At 41.0% G+C, this 24,365-nt stretch overlaps 1 protein-coding gene and 1 long non-coding RNA gene across 9 annotated transcripts in view; one reads left to right on the top strand and one right to left on the bottom strand.

Annotated features, from left to right (window-relative positions):
* LOC126870003 (complexin) overlaps positions 1-24,365 on the bottom strand; it is a 325,327-nt gene that overhangs the window by 84,033 nt on the left and 216,929 nt on the right. The gene's annotated exons all lie outside the window — the stretch shown is intronic.
* The window catches only part of LOC126870014 (uncharacterized), a 302,893-nt gene that overhangs the window by 116,236 nt on the left and 162,292 nt on the right, over positions 1-24,365 (top strand). For 7 of the 8 annotated variants that reach the window (XR_007691080.1, XR_007691073.1, XR_007691074.1 and 4 more), the window contains one exon: positions 6,974-7,046. This is a non-coding gene — a long non-coding RNA (uncharacterized LOC126870014). Of the gene's footprint in view, positions 1-6,973; positions 7,047-9,486; positions 9,674-24,365 lie in introns of all 8 variants that reach the window. The other variant, XR_007691076.1, reaches the window with a different exon arrangement.

The following is a 24,365-nucleotide window of genomic DNA, read 5'->3' as shown; positions in this document are numbered from 1 at the left end:
TTCCTCGAGAATTTGAACCAATTATCACGTTCTGTATAGAGCGGGTAAATGTGCCGTAATGCTTACGCACGAAAATATACGTAGCGTCTAGCAGTGCACAAACATAGCCGCAGTTCCCCTTAACAAACGATACGCCGTGATTGCATCGTCCAAAGGTACGCAGACCAGGAATACTTACGTGTAGCGCAGTTGCGCCGCAATCTCGCTAATTACTCAAATGTAAGCGCACGACAAGATACGCTTAATTCCACGAGGTAGTTAGATACGGGCCAATGCGCGTTCTCCGTGTAATTAGAATTTCAAAACGACGCGCGACAACCAGATTCGAAAACGAATAGTTCCATTGTCCGATGAATTACGAACGAAACGTAAAACTTCATTCGGAAATGTTCGTTCCACCGTGTACACTTCCGTTAATTAAAGTATCCAGACATGTTGGACGATGTGTAGCAACAGTGTTTGAATTTGAAAAGGAGCATGGTAATTAGCGATGAATTAACAATCGCGAATGGCTCTTTTGCTACCTTTTTATGCAATTGAAAATTGTTAAAAGACGTAACAATTATTTGCTCTACCATTTACTACATATACTACTATGTATATTTGCTAATTGAACATCATTGTTTGTATTAACGTCGCGAACTGTCCTATCGATCTAAGCGAATTTTCTTAATGAAACTTGTAATTCATAAATGAAAGATTTGCAGACAAAGAGCTTGTCGATTGACAAAACGATCCTACAATGTTTCACGATTATAAAAGATTATTATCGTACATTTTCTTATAAAAATCAACGTGAATATCTCACAATGTGAAGATCGCAGAAAAATAAGTACATGGTAATTATCTTCTTCGTAGCAAATAATTAAAACTGCAGTCTTAGAAAAACTGGAAAATATGATTTATCGTGTTCTTCCACTGTGTAGTCTTCATGCTCCATTCTACGCAGCTATAACGACTATGACGAATAAAATCATCGCGGTTCGATTTCTATACACGCGTATCCAACTTGAGGAATTAATATCTCTATTAGGAATTACATTCCATAATTCAGGAATTCGAATGAACTTCGTAGAAAGATAGGTAAGCGTGTAGGCTTTCTTTCTGTAGCGTAGCGTACATGTGCGTTCCCCCTTTCCATAGTTTGCCTCGGGGAAGATCCAGCGTGGCAGGTCCCCTCTTCTCGTTCAGCCGACCTACTCCTGGTTGCTGGTTCTGTCAGCATAGCTGTCCCGCATCAGATCTATTCGGAATCCGGTGAAAAATGGTCGAGTGGATCCCATCGAGTAAAAAGCGGAGGAAACATGGTAACGATGTACCAGAAGAACGATCCACGAGCCATCAGCGGGGAAAGCGTCCCACTTACGAATTAATATGCCTTTCGAACGTTATTCCATCTTGGCAGCGAGACGGTTTCACGAGTTTGATCGATCGCCGCGATTCTCGTGAAAAACTGTCTGGTCCAAGGCTGGAATAATGATTTCGTGGGAGTAGAAGAGGGGCGAGCCTTGTGCAACGCGAGAATTTCCATAACAAGGGCTGATTTGCATGTTTCGTCGCGCTACAAAGTGAACCGCCGTAATCGAGCCGCTTCGCGATTGGCTTTCGACCTTTTTCGAAACGCAGACAAACTGGCTGACCTGTTACCGCGTTCTATCACTTCTACTCGTAGAATCTGTGCAAAATCTGTGCGATGGAAATTTGACGAAGGCAAAGACGCGTTCGAGTCGGCCAATGGAAATTCCGTGGAAACACGTTGCTTATCTATTTGACCTATTTTTTCGAAGAACCTGTACCACCATTTCTCTATCACCAAGATGCGTCTAGAATTACTAGCCACTTGCGTCTATATAACGCTGTGCCTGTTACTCGAGCACGACAGCGTTGATTAAGCGCGAGGGATGATTGCGATGTTTGATCTAGCTGCCAGCATAGACGACAGTAACTGGATACAAGCTTTCGATCCGATTAGATCGCGAACCAACGGCCCGTTCGTCTAAGTCTCTGGTTATAACAAAAATCTTATTTTCACGTATGATAACGTTACGTATAAAAATAGGATTTAATTGTATGGTTAAGATACAGTGGCTACAAGAGTATTTATACACCGTTGTAGTTGTTGCAGCATCTATATATTAATTAATTAGCTTCAATTAAGTTAGATGAAATTTTATGTCATTCGCTAGTGCTTTCATATGACTACAAAATATTGATACTGTGAAAATGAAATATAAGGTCGGCTAAAAAGCGCTTCACTGGAAAATAAGGCCGCGTACAAATACTTTTTGCAGCCATTGTATACTCGTACATATACTCCCCTTCATAAGTATTAAGTATTAAACACTTCCTTGTTTCATATAAATGAAGTATGTCAGTCGAACTCCATCAACAAAATTAAAACGTAGTTTGGAAGTATTCTACTGTTCTATCTATTAGCTTATCCGAAAAGTTTCTTTCGTTTCATAAGGATTCATAATAGATGAACAACAATTTCTGTTTTATATTGTTTTATCGAATTAGATGTGATCCATTTCGTCCTATTTCTATTATTATGTTCGCGCATAATTCAATAAACTAATATAAAACAAAAAACATTGCGCTTCTATTATTTCCTTCTAAAACGAAATTTCGGACAATCTAATACTACAGGAAACGAGCCACATGATGGCATATTTAAAGACACAAAAAACCAGAAAGTGCGCGTGACACGCAAAACATTCCAAGCGAAGTGCTTGCAGTAATATTTAATGGCTGAAACAAATCTCTACGTAAATTCCATTATCTTTGGCCGTGTTACGAAAAATAGGAAATTGCATAAAATTCCGCAGTATAACGACGACGTTAAGTCGAGATTAATTCGCGTACACACGACCACGTTTCCATTTGTCCATCTCCAAGCTTCCTCCCGTATGTTCGTCTATCGTTCAACGAGACTCGAAGATGTTGCACGCTATCGACGCCAATCTTTCGCGTCACTTGCGACGGAAGAGGAGAAGAGAAAAAGCGTGCGCGTCTTTCGAGCAACTACCCGAAGAGTGCGTCCGTTGCGGGGCGCGTCGCTTATCTTCTCGATGCCAGACTCGCAAGCACAATAACGAATCCTTCACACTCGAACCGATACAATCCGCTGGTGGAGCGTTTAACGTGGACGGATCGTCGCGACGCTCTCGACGTCGCTACATTTACTAGCGTGGAAGGCCGCTTAACGTATTACCCCGTAGCTAGGGTAAATATGTCTCCGGCGTGGCGTATCTGGCGGCGTGTTCGCGCGTGCGACATTTCGTTACGGTCGCGTTAAGGCGGTTTCGTTCATTCCTGCGGAAACGCGATAGGCCATAGACCTAACCGCACGGAGAGCATTCGCACGCATCACTGGCTGCTCAACGAAAATTCCATATCTTCCCTCTCGTCCGTCAGAGTCAGACTGGCCGTGAAATATTATCTGCCTGGAACTCGCTAGACTCCTTTTTTTGTCATCCACTTTGCTTCTTACGAGTTGCGGCTTGTTAAAGCCTCGGCCTGCAGCTCGGAGAGCAAACAGGACGAACGCAACACGATGAAGTAGCAGAAGGAACCGAAGTTTGTCCGGCGAAAGGTTCGATTTACCATCTCCTGCATCTTGAGCTTTAGTCTTCGAAATAGCCCGGTTGTTGACTCAGCTGTGTTCTTTTCGTCATTTTCGAGCGTATTCTTCTAATGTTAAGAAGTATGCCAAGTTGATAGAAAATGTGGCGAAATCGTTGTTCGTATATGCAATTTTGATTTTATTATGGTAGACGTTTTCCTAAGTGCACGACGAATTTATCTTATGTTAAAGATTCGCTTAAAATCCGAGGAACGCGGTGGGGTTAATTCGTCCGTGTACCTGACTCCGCGTCTTTGACGTTGCTGGAACCAACGAGGAATTCTTCAGAACTCGTCGGACTGGATTTTGTTTAAAGCCTGTTTAAAGCTGTTTTTGTCGCATCTCGTCTATGTCGGTAGAAGTTTCTCGCAGGATGTATTCGTACGATGGAACGAGAGAAGGTTAGATAGACGAGGATGAGGGAGCACCGTGACGTTGTGTTCGATGAAAAATGTTGCAGCTTCGGTGCTGTGTGAGTCAGAGAGTTATTGTACCCCAATGAGAAATCGTCAAAGGTACTCGTAAGTGGGACAAGAAGAGAAACCAATGAACTAGAACGACACATACATAGTAAATTGATTTAGAATAGCGTCAAGATGCAATTATTTTCGAACGCCCTTTCCTGTCGTCGAGGATGATTAAACTCGAAGAGGTCGATAAAACGAGAAAAGTAAATAGCAAAGTCGATTAAGAAGCACTCGGTAGAAATTGGCAGGATTAGCTGCAGTTGCGTACGTGTTTCGTGGGTTGCGGTCGGTCGACTCGGAGAATCGAAAGTCGCCAAGTGCTCTTAAACTCGATCGAACCGGGACAACGTGGCGAGAACAACGTGGATCGCGACGAGTCTCTCTGCTCTAAGTAGAGCGAATCGTTGCCACATCAGCCCTGACGTTTCCGCCCGTTACTTCAACCATCTCGTTTTCCTTGAAATCACGGCTCGTTTCTACCTCCGGCTGGATAATCGCGGCGTCCAGGCGTTCCTGCTCTGTGCGAAGTTGTCTCTTTAGACTATAATTCTGTGAATGCGAGGCGTCGATCGATGAGAAGAAATTGGAGTCGAACAGGGGGAACTTCTTTTTCCAAGATCTCTCGAACAGAGGAGAGAAATTGAATCGCGGAACGAATTCTTCGATAGACCGAGGAACGTGTAACGACGGAGAGGCCAGGTGCTCCCTTTTTTCCATTCCTGTCTTGGTCGATCGATGGAAACGAACCAACACTCGAGGAATTCTTCCATGGAGATTGTTTTTGTCCATGAGACCAGATGGACTGACGAACGCGTTGTATCCGGGGTTCGAAGCATCGGCTTTGATGTCGTTGGCTTTAGGTTCTGATGGAAATTGCAAGATTCGATCTTGAGACGTCGGGGATGGATTATTCGATGGCTGGATCTGTAAACTGAAAATACGTGGCCGTACCGAGTCTAGAGACCCGCGTAGAGAAATTGTACGATCGCTAATTGTTTCAGAACATCAAGGACATTAGAAAGATGAATTATACGAGGCGCAGTGATCTATTTGTTTCGCCGCGATGGCTAACAAACTGGCATATTAACGTAATGAGTGTGACATTTTGTACCGCCAACGAAAACAAATTAGAGTAGATATACAGAGTGACCGTTAAACAAGATTAACAAGAGTTATATACATTGAAACAAGCGAAGAGTAGATTAATCGCTGTGGAAATATACCGCGCTGTATCGAAACAAAGGCGAATAGAAATAAAAAATCGAGGATTCCCTTTCGCTCGTCCCGTTTCCAATGCAAACTGCTACGAGCTCGCGGGCCAGCTCGCCGCAAAGCGGATAAAACCTCGTAATCCTTTAACTTACACGTGGCCGTATGCGCGAGAACGGCGGTGATTTCTCGTTTAAGAGTCGAAAACGAACGCGCTGGCCGTTTTCTTAGCAGAGAAATCCGTGTTGAATAGTTGAGCGAGGAATGGAAGCTGACCGTCAGGTCCAAGTAAATGGATCTCCCAGTGGGGCGGATAAGCAACTCCGTATCCGCATTCCCATTGTTAGCTGCGGCCCACGAGCTTGGAAATTCAGTGGCAGCTATTCAACGGCTAGGAAATTCAATGGTAACCGGAAACGTAGTTAGATTCACGCAACCGACCGGCCCGTTCGTTCGAATTCCGCTGTGGAAGAGCGCGATCTTTCTCAGGAAATTCCCAGCTAGCGTGATATCAACGATCGACCTGCTTCTGCCCGCGCCTCTCAATTGGATTTCGACGGTAGCTCCCTGATACGAGATCACACGTGACATCATTTGCCAAATCCACTGGCTTTCGCAACCATGGAGAATCTTTTCAGACACCTTTCTAGGGAACGGATTTTAATTTAATAAGGCGAAGAAGCGCGAGAAAGGAAACTCGAGCCGCCGCTTCTTCACCCGAACTAACTCTTTACTCTGCCTACGCGAGATTTGGCCGTGCCGCGTCGTAGAACCTTCGAGCGGATCAACTGGAAACGAAAGGAGAGACAATTATCAACAGAGACACATAAAGCAACAATCGCGCCACTTTACCCGAACGATGGAAACGGAGAACAGGCTGTATTCTCGATTGTCACCTCGACTACAAAGCAATCGGCGGCTCTAGTTGTCGGCCACGAGACAATGGCAGCTGATGGGCGACAATACGCGAGAAATTATGCACAATGAACGAGCACGAAGGCGCGACTCGCTCAATCAGGGACAAAACGTCTCCGGTTTTCGTTCGATGCCGCGACATCAGCTACCAATTACAACCGACCTCCTCTGTCTTCTCGTGAAACGTTGTTGCTCGATCCACGCTGAATCGGCGAAAGTTACAGCCGACGCAGCCGAGGCTGACTATTCGCGTCTCGTTCTACTTGCCTTCCTATTCCGTTCTCCCTATCTACTGTCTTATCGCCAGATCTGTTCTTCATCGTTGTGTATTAATTATTGCGTTTACAGTGGATCGCGTTTACTGGAATTATTTAAAGTGCTCTGTGTTAGAGAATAATTTTCATATAGTACTCTAAGGTGTACTTTTACAAATTTTAAGTCATTTTCTGATCGAGGGATCGTATTTTAATGCGACACGATCGGAGATGGAGATAATTTGTTACGAAGATGTACGCGTCTCAAAAATAATTTTGATGTTGACGAAATTTTATAAAAATCAGAGGTACAACTGTGAAAACGAGCAATACCTTGACAGTCTTGATAATTTGGTATTACGACAGGCATACTTTTAAAATACGATCTGGAAAATTCACTAGGGAAAAATGTTGTCTTGAAACGAAATATCTTATGAGATTGTACATCCGATTTTCTTCAAATTTCAAAGAATAGATATTTTAATAATAATTTTCTATTTCAGATTTCTCAATTACAATTGACCGAAGTTCAGAAAGCGGGGATAACACACCTAGCTACACTGTTTCACCATCGAAGTAAGTTTCTAATTGAATTTCAAGTTGTCGCAGTACACGCTCAATACGAGCTTTAAATGTCTCGCCCGGAATTCAGCGAATTATTATTTGCGTTGGCTGTTTCTCGCCAGGTGTCAAACACTATCCTGAGTCCGTTTAGTACGATTTAATAACGAAATAATAATTTCTACCGTTTCACTCGTAATAGCGCATACAAAATTTTATTGCTTTCGCCGATTTTCGTATCGCCTTGCTAGTTTCCGTACGTAATCTCGGCTAATAACAATTTTCCTCTATCTTCCCTCACGCTAACTCGCGAAAATACACATTTGAACATTTACCATAGAAAACTCTTATATTCGTATTACGTCAAACGTTTTAAAATCGCACTGGCGACGTGACGAGACGAAACAAATCCGAAAATGTATACTTAGTGCGTTTAGAGAAAAAGAAGATGAACCTGAGAATCTAGGAAATTATTAATCGTCGTTTGGGGTCTTGGGGTCTCAACGTCGTAATAAAAATCTCACCAATTATATTAATAATTTTGAACGCTATCGTTATTTATGTCTATCGTATTTTTAATTACATCTTTAGTTATTTACATATTCGTATCGTTAGATTATTATACCCATTAGATGTCCGTATACATATTTCCAGATTTATATAATTAAATTAAATATAATCGGAGTAGTCGGACATCTAATGAAATTTCAAAACGTTTCGGACAAGACATAATAATATCTACGTAAGAGTTTACAAGTGTTGGAGTACTTCGGCGAGCTTGTGTATTCGCGTCATTTAACTTATTGCCCATGGTAAATTCAATTCGCGAGACATACTGCTCGCCAGAGCTAAATGCTGCAGGGAAATCCCCGGTCTGTTCATCAGCGATCCAAGGAGTTGGATTAAACTTGGGACAGGGCTGGCTCGCGAGAGTCGCTCTCTCCTCCTCTCTCGGAGAAAAGAGCTAGTGGGAGCGAGTAAATCGGGGCTGACAGGCCCGTGAAAACATAGAGGCACTGCCGCGTAGTATCGTACGTCAGGAAACCAGGCTGGCCGAGTTAATTGTATAAATTTACAATGAATTAGCGGCTCGCTGCTTGGAGCACCGGGAACACGGATTTACCAACTTTCCTAACGATATCTTATGGGCTGACGTTTTCCGTCAAATCCGTGACATGCCTCGTTGAACAGTAACCGAACCCTGGCCTCGTAATTAATAAAACTTGAACGAGCTTCGACTCGCAGAAACAATACAGTTCGCTTAATGCGCGAGCTGGAAAATTCCCCGAATCATCCGGATGCGAAAACGCGGTCAACTTCGCCCAGATGCTGCTGCGATCGACAGAAGCGATTCGGAAAAGTTGGAAGGTTGAAATTTTCTAGAGAGGAATCAGACGGAACGATGCAAATTCGATGGCAGAATGCTCGCAATTTTTTCACGCAGGAAACGGTTATCGCTTTTCCCGTTATTTTTCACGGCTGGAAACGGGTTTATTCCGTTTCGAATGAGACAAGAGCAACGTCGGCGTCGTGCAGAGTTTTAGAACGGTCGCCTGACCCGGCTAAATCATAGCTCTGATCAATTATTTATATTACGTAATTTTTCCTTTCTGAATAATTACGGGTTCTTCGTCAACCTGTTATTTATTTATGAACATTTTTTTAACTGAGATAATTTGTACTCAGGAGTCTTGAACGATAGAGGCGAATGTTTCTCCTCATAAAAAATAATATAGCGAGTTGTCTCATACTCTATGGATTTTGTGATTTTCATTATATTCTTGTAGTGTTTCAATCGCGAAATTTAGGAATCTCCTCCTATAAAGTCTATGACTAAAGATCATCTTTTATGAATAGAAGAATTATTATTCAAAGAAGAAGAAATCCACCTCATTCAAACACTTTTTTTTCATAGATAAACGGTATTTCTCTGACTCTTAAGATTTAAAAGAATATCCTGCTATCTAGAAACTCGAAGAAATTTAAAGAAAAAATGAATAAAAAAAAGAAGAGAAAGCAACTGATTAAGCCTATGATCTTTTCCACGATCAGGCAACTGTTTCAAAATACACTGCGTCGTGCCGTCGAGATATCGTCTTTTTCTACTAGCTGATTCCCCAGGCAATCTTCGTTTCCCGTTACACGTACTATCACCGATAGAATACATAAATTCATTATCCGGATCCGCGATCCCGCAACCGTTTCGAGCTATTCGCAATTTATACGCGTCGCGAAACCATCGATAGCGCATGATGCATGCACTTGGAGCGTAGCTTCGCACCGCGGCTGTAAGATATAGCTGCGTTTATTCGAGAGCGGATCTCATAAATCTCTTTTGCTTATACACAATTCCCTCGCACAATACTCGCTTATCATTCAATTTAACTGGTTTCCAAACACGAAACGGGAGACTGCCATTTACGATACGTTTATTCGGAAACCTGTATATTTATAGGGACGTTTCAGGCGAATCTTTTATAATTGTCCGAACGTGTTTCGAAACAACAAGGAGTTAAAGGACGATAGAACAGACGTACGCATACTCCTGGGTCACTTCTTCTATCATCATCGTCATCGTATCGTAAATTGATTTTAAGAGACTGATCGATGTGCAGTGAACTATCGGCATCTGCAAGAACGAGGTAAGTTACGGCCACGAGTTTTTCGTGAAATTTATGAAAGAAACGTTCTAGAAAAGTTCGTTATCATCGGTTATCCGTTGAGCCTTTAAGATACGGATCGGACGAGAAAGATTCTTTTCAATTTACAAAGTTTCCTGATATAAGATTAGAAGCACTAATTAGGTGGAAGAGTATCGTTAAAAATAGACAGTGGCTCGAGATGTATATAGAAGAGAAAATACGTATAAAAGTAACGAGATATTTATGGGAAGCCACAGTGCTTGAACAGTCAATTGTTCGCTACATCGACGAAACGCGATATGTAGCGAGACCATCTTCAACGCGAATTGCGTGTTTAATGCCATTATTCATGCCGTATGATAATTTTCTAAGTGTATGCTTGCGATAAACATCTCGTAACTTCTACGTATATTTCCAATTCTACTATTGTAACTCCGAGAGCCCTGTTTCGTTAAATTCGCCAAAATCTCTAGAAATTTCATACAACGTACGTAACATATTCGTAAAAAAATTCTGTGCTAACGATAAACGTGGGAATAGTTTCGTGAGCCAGCGAAACATAAAAGTGGACATCTCGCCTGATGGATTTCGTTAATAAACGCTTTTCGATGGAAACGCGATACTTTTTTCAAAGACTAGCGGAAAGTGAAAAGCATCTGTTAAGTATGTTGATGGGATAGCGCACGAGGAGCTTATCGATCGTTCGCCAAAAGTCGACGAATAAAGAAGCCGAGAACGGAAGACGAATGAGGTGCTATAACGCGAGTTAGGCGAAGCGATAAAGCCAAACTGCAGTTTGTCTCGCGCTCAGGATATCGGCAACCCACTAACCTTTTGGTCAACTTCGGTTCGTTTCGACGTCGGAAAGTTTGGCCGACGAACCGGACCGCACCGATTACGGGTTCGCTGGTCAAGGAATTAAATCTTGGTTCATCGAACGACGCTGATTCGCCAAGTAATCTCCGCTCGTTCGTTCATGAAAAAAAAAAAAAAATATCAGCTGTCTGTTCCATACCAACCTACACTTTGTCCTCTGCCTCTCGAACGTCTTCTGCAGACTATTGCCCAGCTGACAGCTGAGAAATTGCGAAGAATAGGAGAATAACGTCATTCGTTCTACACATTTTCTTTCTCCAGGCGTTTAAAATATTATTTAATACGACTCTGTGTATCTTGATCTTTTCAACGTGTGGAATACGTTTCCTAGAAAGTGTAGAATAAAGTTTCTCGGTTTACGGTTTCGTTTCGAAGAGAATAAGGGTTTGAACGCGTGTACTCGTAAAATTTTCGAATTCCATTGTCTCAAAAGCTTTAAAGAAGAATCTTTTATTCAACGTTTTCTGTCGATCGTCTTGTCTACCTGGGATTTCATACATTCGTATACACCTGATAGGTTTCCAATCTGAATTTTACATTCGATATTAGGTCCGTTTACAAAGATCTTCGAAATATCCTCAAGACTAGAACGAAGACGCATAAACATCTTTTGTATTTCGACGACAAATAGGAATAATTTCGACAATTGAAAGGTCCAAAATTTGTATTATTTCCGATTAAAGATAGATAGTCCGAGAAAAGTACACAGCGAAATCGTCTTTAACCCGCGCCTCGGTCAAGTCGGTGGTCGCGCGTGGCAAGTTGCAGGCGAACCTCCTCAAATTGCATCCGCGTGGATTAGCGAAGTTGCGGTAGGTTTAGGCAGAGAAGCGTTGCAGTTAGGCGTCGCCGGTATTGGTTCCCTCGGAGGAGACGGGCGTCGTGAAACTTCTCTCCCTTTAGACACCGGAACTTCTCTTCGACGTTCCGCGGAGCTACGACGTAGACGGGCCAAGTTCATCCGATTATTATTCGGGAAATTAATTCTCGCTTCTCGCCGGGAGGGTGTGTGCTTTATTCAAACGCGGCCGTCCTACGGATTAAGCCGAACTCATTACGTTTTGCCGCTTTGCCCGGAAGATTCGCCGCTCGAGTAACCCGGAATGACCCTGTTCTTGCGCTCTGAATGTCTCACGGTTTTGCGATTTCCATCCCCGTGAACACGTGTCTCGACGCTTCAAGTTCAAAGTTTACTATATTTCGTCCGCAGTTAAGAAACTCACTGCGTGTTTTACGTCACGATCTCGACAGTGTAACTCGACACATTTAAGCTGAAAAAATTGTTCTACCGTGAACTAGTTGCGAAGAAGAACTTGCTACGAGGGAAAATACAAGTCGAAGGTGTTTTGTATAAAATCAATGGAACGATTAATCTTCCCTAATCAACGAATTAATACAAAACTAACGAATCCTATGATTACCAGCATACTAATAAAACTTCAACGAAACGAGTATTCGTACACTAGCAAAACTTCAATGAAACGAATATTGCATTTTAGAAAGCTTTCCTACAAATGACGGGAAGTGTGCGTAATTTGTCATGTTCTTGGTAAGTAGTTTTCATTTATTATCCATGTATTAGGTTGTCCGGAAAGTGTCTTTCTCTTACAGACACGTCTTTTACAACGACGCATCTTTATACAAACATGAAACCTAATCTGTCGAACGTTGTGATCTTTAGTTTGATAGAACAAAATGGATCGTAACTAATTCGATAAAATAATATAAAATGGAAAACAAATTTTTTTTCTTTTTTATTTGCATGAATTTTACAATCAATTCTCATTGAGAATTATAAGCAAATCTTTCTGGCGTGGTACAGTGTCGTGTTCAATAAGTGTTTATCGTATGTTTGATTCTAGTTGAATCTAGTGCTTAAATCTAAAAGATAATGTCTTTTTAGACGGAAAATGTTGTGCATCCATTATTTCCTTATAAAACGAAAGAAACATTTCGGACGACCTGATACATGTACAGGCTCTAAGTCGCTCGTCTTCCATGATTTTTCAAGAATAGCACGAAGAATCGATGGACACGCGTAGAATTTGACACGTTAGACCAATTCTTCGAGATTGAACGACGACTCGTAACAACGAGAAAGTGGCGTAATAAAATCGATATCGAGCTAGAAGCTCGAACACGATGTCGAGCAAGGCTAGGGGGACAGAAACGTTGTCGATCGCGGCACGGGACGCGCTCTTTAAACCAGATTAAGGTCTAGGTCGTGAGATCGTGCGCACTCGATCCAATAACGGTACAAGCTCGCTAATGCGTAATCCGAATTAATAACAGGCTGGCATGTTTAAGCACGATCGGGGAACATCTCTTGAGTCGTCGGCTTGATAAACGCGTTTATCGTTCTCGTGGCTCGTGTATGTAGATTATTGTACACGGATCGTCGAATTGCTATAAATTTCATCGCACGGTAAACACGTCGTACGCTTAATTGCTATCGTTGCGACGCGTTATTTCATCATTGTTCGTACCGTCCGGTGCTACTTTATAGTTACGAATTTTCGGAAGCTCGTTTCATCCAGTAAACACGATGCTATCGCGACTAATAATTCTCTATATCGTGGGAAGAACGAACGGCCGAAACGAGCGTGAAGTGTATGGTGCCTGGTGATGAAAGGTGAGACTGGGCGAATATTCGAAAATAATGTCGCCAACGAAACGGTCAAAGAATTGTATTCTATCCACTCACGCGTCAATGCCGATGGATTATCCGCTATTGACCTAGATAGCGTTTTACGATGTTGTAAATAATCGTACGCTCGCGTTTATCGTAAAAGTTTTACTGTGTCGTTGTAGCGACGCGACATTCCCTTTAACACGTACATCGGTTCGAAGGTGTTTCAACGTTTATAAAAACTTGCCATGAATATTCATTTTACGATTGCATTAGCATTCTAATGAGCCACGAGTGTCATAATTATATTGGTTAAAAGAAACATTGGGCTATGAAAATGTATATATGTAGAAGTTTGCAAGATATTTATGGCGAGCGTACAATTCGTTGTATTTAATAAATCGCTTTAATTAATACGATCGTATTTAATAGTTGTTATATTATACACTGTGCAACGAAACGACAGCATATCGTATTGTGCGACGATTTCAGAGATTAAAAGTTCCTCAAATTTGACGTGATTTTCCATGGCGATGGTATTTAATAGCGATACGATAGATGCTTTATCGTTGATTTCCATATCTATTGGTGGTGTTGAAATATTATTTCAGGTTGGTCGCAAATTTTCCCGATATGATCGCGATGATCGTGTATCGTTACGCCGCTAATGAAATTATACTAATTTATAGCTCACATAATATATTCCTAAACAATTTTCCGTGATAAACGTTCAAATATTTTGTTATCGTTTATCAAACGTGATAAACGCTAATATATTTCAAGAGTCACTATATATATGAAAAAGTGAAAAAATCTATCGCCCAGACATTTCTCAATGTTTTCAAACGACCAAAGACCGTGTACTATATCGTCGTTTTTCCCCTTTTATCTTTCGGGTCGGCACGCGAGCACGACACTTCTCCCGAATTAATAATCGTCCGAGGCTTTTAACGCACGGCGATTTTTCTTGCGAGAAATGAATTTCAACGTAATCCCGGGTAATTTTCCTATTGCGAACGGCTGCTGGACGCGGGCCAAACGCTTCCCACTTTTTGCCACGGCTTCACGCTGCTGCACACACTCTGTCATTTCGTTTTCGCGAAATTCCTGGCCTCGATTTCGCTTCTCCCCACGACTTGTACGTATATTTTTTCTCACTCTGGTTGCACGTACGCTGCTATTAAAATCATCGGTGCGCTTTCCTTCACATTGGATCGAGTAATAAGTTCGTTCGCTTTCCACCACACTATACTACAATACGTTGTTTTATTAGTGCAGTTTCATTAACCAGAATGTTAATAAAAATCGTCGAATGAATATAAAAATACACGTATTTTAATTCTTCGTTGAAGAATGTATATTTTTAAAAAAATGCGATTATTAAGTTAATCAGATAAATTTTACGTGAAAACGATAACCTTTAAGAGCGCTGTGAGTGTGAATTTATTGCTCGGTTTAATATTTCCAGAGTATCTTTTGACTTTTATTTTACGATACAACCATTTTTCCATTCGTTCTGTTCCTTCGATCGAATGTAAAATATTTGAGAAAAACAACGATGCGGTATCGTATACATATAGTTTCCAAGGAGTGAAGGATCTTTGGATCGGAGCCAGATAGCGGCACAACCCTCTCGTTTCTAGTTATAGATCTCCTCTTTAAATACGCCGACCCAAGTTGCTTTCTTCGTTTTCACGTCGGAAAACTACCGCGGAAAGGAAAGGAAGACGAAACGTTCCGATTTGGCCCAGTTTATTTCAGCGTGAAGAAGCGTGGCCTCGATGAAACTTTTGAAAAAGATGAGTGTTCTATGTGAAGATCGTGAGAGAAAAACACGACAAATATATTTTCATCGATTTTTTTTATTTTCACGTCACTCTGTGATTAAACAGGAGGATTTCAATATGGCATAATTAAAAGTGAAAATAATTTGTTAGGTGGACGTAAATCCTCTAAAAATGGAAGCTAAAGTGCTGTGAAAAATACCTCTGAAAATAACAATCTCTGCTTAATATTATAAATACAACGTGGCAGTTATTGCACGCACTATAATTTCGCGACAGATTTCTTTTTAAATTCGATTAAACAACAATACGATGTAATTTTAACGAGTTAATCCTGGCTACAGCCCATTATACGAAATTAACTCCGAATTTGCACCATAATCGTGTGCAAATCGCAATTTACGACCAACGTATAGATAGAAACAATATCTCATCTTGCGCATAGTTGAAGTAATATTATTCGTCATATGTATTTTACAAGTTATCTCTTGTTACTGTTAATAAACACCGTGGCGTTATATTAACAAATCTGATACTCCTCAACGAAGTTTTCCATTGCGAATTTCCAACGGGTAAACGTAGAAAACGTGAAAAAGGAATTTCAGAAATATTCATACTCGCACAAGATAATAATAGAAATATAAATAATAGAAATATACGCAATTACAAAACAGAAAATTATGCGACTCTTGAATAGGAAAATTACTTATATGGTCATTATAATGTATTTCTTTAGTCATCTTCGTAAGAATATAAAATTGCACAAACTGTCCGCGGTTTAATTATTAATCGGCAGCTTTTAGCGCAACAAGACTCGGATGATAAAAATACATTTGATTACGTAGCAGATCGCATCGCGAAAACCGCGAATCGAACGGATGGAAGTTAAAAGAAACAAGGACTTGGGGACGCCTCCGTGTGAGCGTTTCTTGCTGGCTTCGGCTGCGTTTGAATAATTCAACGGGTAATCGAAGGGAGCCCGTCGGAGTGAGGAATGGAGGGTTGTTTTTCATTATTCATTTTACGTCTCCCGTTTCCGTGTTTGATGCTTTATCGAGAGCCATTACCGTAATACCGGCCATACTGCCGCTAATAATTAATTTGGTGTCGAGTTAAGGGAGACGATGGGATTGCCGCGTTGATGGACTCGCCGGAGAGATAAAAAGAGAGAGAGAGAGAAAGAAAAAAAAGGGAACGTGGAAACAGCCGGAATAGCAGAAATGAACCGATAATTGAAACCAAATAAATTCCCCTTCTTTTACCCCCCATTTCTTCTTTTTATGCAGACACATCGAAAGAAGAATTGTGTACAAAGCTAAACGAGAAAGAAAACAAACTCGAGCGAATGATATATGCAACTTCTTCGCGCATACGATACTCTCTGTCTGCCAGGCAAATGAAAATTCTCTTTTATGCCTGGTATACTCGCATTAATATTCGGACGCAGCAACTACTTGTGAATATGTTGCCTTGTGTAGGAGGGGTCGATTTAAATACTCGTATTTCTTATTGTACAGAAATATGAAGCATTTACTGTAGCTCGAAAATACGCAAATAAATTATTTCTGAGAGTAAAGTTTAATTGCACGGTAGACGTTTAACGAAAAAAGCGTTGTCCTCTTCGTTTCTTAAGTTCGACGCGGCCTTCGTTTTTTTTATCTCTTGTAGGTGATATCTGGTGCAATTAATGCCAATAATTGCGCAATTTCATGATAATTTTCGCCCTTATCTCCATGATAAATTACAAGCCTTTCATGAAAACTGGTAATGTTTCCGTTGCGTGACGCGTCAAGTTTCTTGACGTATTATAAAGATATTGGTGTAATTTCTTCTGGCGTCAATTACACAAAATAAATCTATCTCGCAGTTCGTATTCGTTTCGAAGAATTGCCAGATTGCCACACGTAAACAAACGATCGATTATCAACGTGACGCGAAAGTAAGACAGTTTGCGGTCGAACGTATCGATGTAACTCACGCTGCATTCGCGTGAGACGAAGCTTTTAATATTTAAATTAAATCACAGACGGCTCCCCCTTCAATTTGTTCCATACGTCTAATCGCGACGATACACATCGCACAAAGTTTTCCGGTTTCGCTTAGCGGAAACCGGAAAACTTCGTCAGTCGTGGAGAACAACGCGAAACGACGCGGCGTTGACTTAAATGGCTCTCTCTCTCTTCTCTCTCTAGGCCAAAGCGCTGCACGTAGGGAATGAAAAGTACGGTGTACCTAGCGATAATTGCCCGCGTATTATATATATGGCCGACGTGAGAGCCAGTCCATAAGTCATCGTTAATTACGACGTTACTCTGCGAGTGATTTATCGCGTGTTTCGTGACGCTCTTGCGGTCGGTGTGCACAGCTTGCTATCGTCTACCCAGTCCCATTTCTTTCCCAGCACGATGTAGATGTCAATGTAAATTGATCCTCCAGATGACAAAGCACATGCTTTATTTACTCGTCCACTTTTGAAATCAAAACTTATATGAGCACTGCAGAGAAACAGATAAGTGAGATTTGCTATTTTTTACAGGGAAACATTTTCGAGACTCGCTACGTTGTTAATCGATCTCGTATTAGAAAAATTGTCTTTATATTCGATTGGGTATGTTGCAATACATTAGAACGAAACGCGTGTTTTTTCATTCCCTTCAAAAGTTACGAAAAACAATCGTTATTGGTATTTCAATATCGAAAGATATCGAAATATTGCTTCTCTCAACATAGTCGTACCTTTGTTCCTTTCGTAAAAATTCATAAATTTATAGAATATTTTGAAAAGTTTCACATCGTTGGACTCAATATGTTATTTGCATTTTCAGTTACGTAATAGTGAAATTCTTCTATTTATAGTGACATTAAAATCAGAAAATTATCATGACTCTCTTTTGTAGTATTCGTATCATTTTGTCCTTTATTGCACGCTTTATGATATAGCGTGAAATAATGGCAACGTGTAGTTTCTATATAGTGACCATTTGGAACGATAAAATAGTTTGAAAATACACGATCCGTTGACTAGTAACGCCCTGTTAAATAAATCAGCCGTACGATCTGATTTGTGTTGGTAACATGCGCGCAGTAGAACAGCCTGTCGTTGGTCAGACATTCCAGGAATTAAATTCGTGCGATACCCTCTGTGTCCTTCATTCACTCGTGAAACTGTGCATACACAGTGTGTTTCTTATTTTTCCCGCTGAACTGTATAATCATAATGTATAAGCAAAAAAAAAAAAAAAATGTTGTTTAACGTTTTGTCTCGATCGATTTGTTACAAACTTGCAATCAAGTACCCAGCGCAGAGTGAAATAATATACATGGGAAGAAATTTGTCATTACGAAGTACGAGAGATCGTAATATAGTGCAAAATTAATTACTTAGGGCGAATTAACACAGTGGATTAATAACGTAGTCCCTGATGTTTAGTAAAATTTTCATGTTTGCAACGTTTAATAACTTCCAGGCTACATCGATGTTGAGATTTTACGATGACGACATTTCATAACGGATAGACTGTAGATCTTAATCATTCTCAAGGGAATGTGTATAATATGCAAAATTGTACGAACTATGCTAAGTTTAGCACTCATTATAATATTTAGTAGATAAAACTGTTTAGGTCCTCTATTCGCCCCCGTTGTAAAAACACGAATTTGCATAAGCATCCGCAGCCTGGTAATGAGGATTTGAGCATTTAAGCAATCGTGGTTGTTTGCAGTGGAGATAAAGTAAACACGATTTATCCTTTGCACTACCCGATCCAGAATCTGCTATTGTGCGCATATTCAGGCCACGTTCGATATTTGTCTGTTATTTTAGAACGTCTAGATCCGAACTTTGTATAAAGCTATCTTCTTATTTTCATCGTAAACTACGCTCTTACAATTTGACCAGAACAATAGGAAACACCCTGTACATTCTAAACCAGCGAATCGGTGTTGCCTGAAAAACATAGCGATCGATCGGCAATGGAAATAGCGTTTGTTACTTTGCCGATAATTAAGTCTGTATTACGTATGCCTGTAACAAATACCAATCGAATGATTACATTGGCACACGGTCGCCGAGAATTACTTCGCGTAACACGTAGCTATGTAGAGGATAGAGGGCAGAGGCTCGCGAGATATACGCCATAAGTCGCCATTAATTACAGCGGTATTGGCGTGATTTATCACGTGCTTGGTTAGTTTGGCATTGCGATTATTCCCGTTACTCTACCAGATCCGACTGTTTAGGCGCTGCGGAAATATACTGTCAATCGTAAGTATTGGGTGATTGCAACTAAGTGATTGCGGATTTTGTCATTAGATGGTATCGACAAAAGCCGCAATCACTTAGTTGCCAAGCCAATATTAGCATATTCGTCAGTTACATTCGTTAAAAAGCTTTGACAAATATCGCTTTAGTCGTTATTTTACATTAGAATAATAGTATTATCTAGTGATATTAACAACAGCGTTATCTACATTAGCAGCGTTAAATTTGTAACAGTCTCGACTGACTTGTAAGTGCACGCTTGCGTTACTGTTTATCTCGGCAAAGAATGGTAGTTCGATTTTTCACAGTGGAACGCGTATCTCGCGAAGTTTACACTACCAGAGGATGGCTAACCTTCCCCTTGTTTGTTACGGTGGACGATCGAGAGGGGGCCACTTTATTTGGCGAGACGGTAAGCAAAGCTTAACCAGATTTCTCTTCGTTCCCCTCTTAAGAACGAAAGCGGAATATTTACGAAACGTTCCGTCTTATCTTCTTTATCTTATATATATATACCGTCCTTCTAAATTGTCCCGATATCTGCCTATTCTAAATTCTCGAAGCGACATTTACGAGTTTCGTCTAACCTTAGCGATCTCTAACCCCTGTAGCGTCGTGTCGCTCCCGGGAACGCAGATCTTCTTCATTTTTTATATCAACCAAGAGAACTCAGCTACCACCCACGCATCCTATTTCGATTTCCCCGGAATCCCTCGTGAAACTTACGAAACGAAGCGATACCACGCGACATTTCTGATATTATCGTAAATGGAAGAACCTCGCAACCCGTTTTTCGTTAACCCGTTGAACGTCCTGACGATCAGTCGTGAAAATAAATTTGTTGTTCCAGTGGCCAGGACTTCTTTCTAATAACATTTCCGCAAATGTAAATTCATATTCGTCGAGTTCTTTCTTCGAATAATTCACACGGAGATCTTACAGCTTCAATCTCCTCGAGCTCTTTCTTAACCACCGGCGACAAAGTCGTCCATCGACAAAAGGAGACGCTTAGTTACTCGCAAACTGTCGTTCCGAGTTTACAACAGACTGCTTATACTCGGTGTATTTATGGACACCTATCACTGTATCACACTCGGTGGTGTAAAGAAAAGAATCATGAAAATCGACTATAAACAAGAACAAATAGTGAATTACACGGTCTATCGCTAGAAATTTCCAACAGACTGTTTACAGTCAGTGTATTCATGGACAACCATCGCTTCATCTCACGCTGTTACGTAAAGGGGAATCGACGCTCGAAACGTTAAGCTTCTTTCTCAATTGACATAGACAAAACTGTCGATCGACGAAAAGAGGCGGTTAGTCACTCGTGGAACATGGGTTGTCGAAAATCTGTTTAACTTCGCGAGAGATGTCCGATAGGAACCATTAATCGCGTATGATTAAAGAATCTGGAGGGCGGAAAGCGAGCGGCGTATAAACATAGGGGTGACTGGGGTGCGCGTCGCACCCGAGATTTCATTAGTAGATTGCTTAATCTGCATTCGGAGGCTCCATCGATCCCCGAACGCGCAGCGTCGGGAGGCTAACGCCGGCATTATTCCACGGCCAGCCGCAAAGTGCTCTTTCTAAGCGTCGATTTGAAATTCCAGGGCTTAGCCTACTTTCCTCCCTACCGCTAAACCGTGGATTTATTTCCTTTCTCTGACCCCCGTGGAACAGTCTGTTTTCTACTTACGCTACTTCGCCTGCCATCAGGCCATGATAATGCACCTGTCGAAATCTCTCACCTGAAACAGACCAAAGATAGGGGATTCGTGAGATTTCGTAGAATATTCTGCAGCCTCGTGCGTAGAAACGAGGTAGGAGATCGGTGACGAATGGCGAAGGGTTGCAAATGTTTGCTGTGATATTTGGATAAACGAGTTTCGCTTCATTGGCTGGTTAGCCGTACGACTGACGTATTATTGTTATTTTACAGCGGCTACGAAAGACACTTGCGATACATTGTACTCGCGATAGCATTTACGCGTTAATTGATTAGAAGAATATCAAATTTTGTATCGTTTGAAAAGAGAAGAAATTTGATACTATGAATGAAACGAGAATGAAATGTAGAAATTGTTAAAAAATCGCTTCATTGGGAAATAGAAATATACGTAAATACCTTTAGTAGTGGCTGTATCATATATATTATATAGTCGACTGGTTTTGAAATTGGACTTGACTTACATTCACAGTATGAAAGCGTATCTCTATTCGGATCACTTATATGTGTTATAGTTAACATTTCCCACCGTTTCTTAATCTAATTAATTATAATCTAATTAATTTAGTTAATTAGCTATCTGTCACTCGAGTCACTTAATATTTTTCTTACTGCTATGCATTCGTTGGTCGTCTCTCTGCAATTGTCTGCTCTATGTGACGAGGTTAATTTGTTCTTCTAAACCTAACGTAATTACATTAATTATGCAATCCACTGTGGAAATGTAAAGGACGATCGATAACGGCAATTTTGACGCCCGTTAGGAGATTCATAGAAGGAGTTCAGGTCAGAAGTTCGATGTAAAATCATCGGTTTCCTTTAACAGAATGTTAGGCTGTCCGTTAGAAAGCTTGCGGAATTCTGAAGGGCTCGTTGGTGGCCGGGAACACGAGGTTAATTTGATCTTTATCTCGCGCAATATCCGCTTCTGCACCCTCTTTCTCGTTCTCAGTTTTAGCCCCGTTCCGCGGTTCCCCTCGATTTCTCTTCCGGCTTTTCCGAGATTATTAATTTCTTTTTCATTTCACGGTCGCGTCCTGCTTTGTGCTTCGATCATCTTTATGTTAAAATAACGCTTTGCGATTCCCCTTTCGCGCGATTCCATGCAAAATTCGTGGCTCGTTCCTTTTTTATCGCAGCCAACTCACGAACAAAGTTTCGTTCGGAAGTTCGCAGCACTTCTGTTTTTAGATGTAGCAAATTTTTTCTCAGAGATAAGAACATTATAACCAGAAGCGTAATTTCCAAATATAATTAACTACGGTTGCAAAGTAAAGTTGGAACATATTATAAATATAAGATGCTATATTATAAAATGTTAATATCACTTACAAAAGATTTATTTATAATAAAGGGAGATACTATTTCTTTTGGAATTCTAATAGGTTCTAAACTTTTTCACCGCGCTGTACGCATAACGCAATCATCAAAGTTTAAAAAGGGGATCGAGCCTCGTAATGGCGTTCAGTGTCACCGATACGGCCGTGCACGTGCACCAGCTTCTACGATATAGCGGTTTGACGTCAAGAGACAAAAGTTTGCACATTTTGCCTGTCTGAATAAGTAAATTGCTAGAACACGAGAAGACAAGAATCTTGACATTCGAAGACTGTAAACTTACAGACTGCGTAACTACACCTCAGCTATTCAATCTCGATTCACATTTTTATTATTCCTGCAGTTGCTATTTCTTTCGAGTATTCTTGTTCTTTTATTGAAGCACATCCTTTTTTTAGTAGGGTCCGCTTTTATCATACTTCTTCCTATTGGAATTCTATTTTTATAGTTTAAGAAGCTACTTTTCTTTATCGCTCTACTAACTTCTTCTCTTTTCTTTATTTCCGCCTACAATGGCTTTTTTATCGGCGAAATTTCTCATTCATCGAGAAAAGTGAATTCCGTCGTTTCGTTAGAATTCCCCAGCCAAAAAACCGTCGCAAGTTCCAATTTCATTACGTTGGCGAATGGCGTGTCTATGTGTACAGGAAGGTGTAGCAAGTGGAAGCCCGTCGGATGATAGATTATTTCCCCCGTCACCGATCCGAGATGGATGCTGTTCACGGAAGTAGTTGGATTCGGGAGGGGAACATCGGAAACATTCATCGTAGTCAACCAATGACAGAAACTATTTTAGACACGGCGATCGCTGGTGACTAACGAATCTCTGGATGTACGATGTCCACGTTCGGATTAGTAGGCAAAGGAACGGTTAATAGCGCAGAACAAATTTCTAGACTTTGGTCTTAGATCTTACGCAAAATGAACGGATGGTTGCGAGGATAAGCCTCGCGACACGATGTTTCGAATATAACCCTAAACGTTAACGCACAACGCGTGTCACGTGCAATTTCTTTAAGAGGCTTAAGAATATACGCAGGTAGATAGCGCGATTATAAATTCGCCGGGGGCGGCGAGGTCGTTGCTTCGTATTTCAGGTAGGCGGAATAAATTGTGCATCGTCTCGTATATTGCGGATTTCGGGGTGGATGACGTTTTTTCAGCTGACCTACTTCTCGAAATCATTATTCGTTTTACTTTCCCCAACCGGTGAAAAATCCTACGAAAATATTCGGCCGCTGCCAGTTGTTATACCGTGTCGATACCATTTACTCGTTTTATCTTTTATTCCGCGTTTATGAAACGAGACCGCGGTTTCCATCGAGAACCGTGGTGTTTTTGATTAACCAGTTTTTGCTGTTCGAAATTGGCTCTTAAATCAACGCATAGTGACGCGTTTTCCTGTTTAAATACTCTACAAAGATAATTATACTCGATAATTAGCGAATCGTTACTCGAGCTTAACGAGTGAAGAGCTAACTGAGAAACGGAATTACCAAAATTCAATGCCTTTGACATATCAGAGTGAAAATATTGGAGTCGACAATTTTCGAAAATATATAAAGAAATGTTCATTCGGAAAAATTCAACGATTGCGTATACAACTAAAAAGATCGCATTCTTTGTTGCAAAAAAATAGTTTGCATATGTCATAGCTTGCTTGCACCAGCAAGTTCGTTATACGCACTTTTCGATTATTAGCCAACGCAGCTGATTAAAAATCTCTCGAACAGCACGATTGTTGGAAAGCCAGTGCATCGTATCATTCCATTGCGTGATTTCATCGCGTAAAACGAGAGCGAAACGCCTTTGAAATGTTGACTGGCACGGTAACATTTTCCTTCCTCACGATCGTGTACATACGTTCCATGCACCGAGGTGAATTGCTTTTACACCGGAGATGAAGCGGTTCCCGCCCGTTTCATCCGCTTTGCCATGTCCTCGCGACCGTAAGCTTCATCTCTTTGCAAGGCGGATTAATTTCGAGCAGTCTACTCGTGCGCGGCTGTCATACGTTTTCCAAAACTTTCTCTTTTTTCCCCCAACCCTCTTATCTCAAACGAAATGCGTCCCGT

The sequence above is a fragment of the Bombus huntii genome, chromosome 10, assembly GCF_024542735.1.
Source record: "Bombus huntii isolate Logan2020A chromosome 10, iyBomHunt1.1, whole genome shotgun sequence".
In the NCBI taxonomy this organism is placed as follows: domain Eukaryota; kingdom Metazoa; phylum Arthropoda; class Insecta; order Hymenoptera; family Apidae; genus Bombus; species Bombus huntii.
Note: the sequence above shows the minus strand (reverse complement) of the source record. Positions and strands in the feature narration are given on the sequence as shown.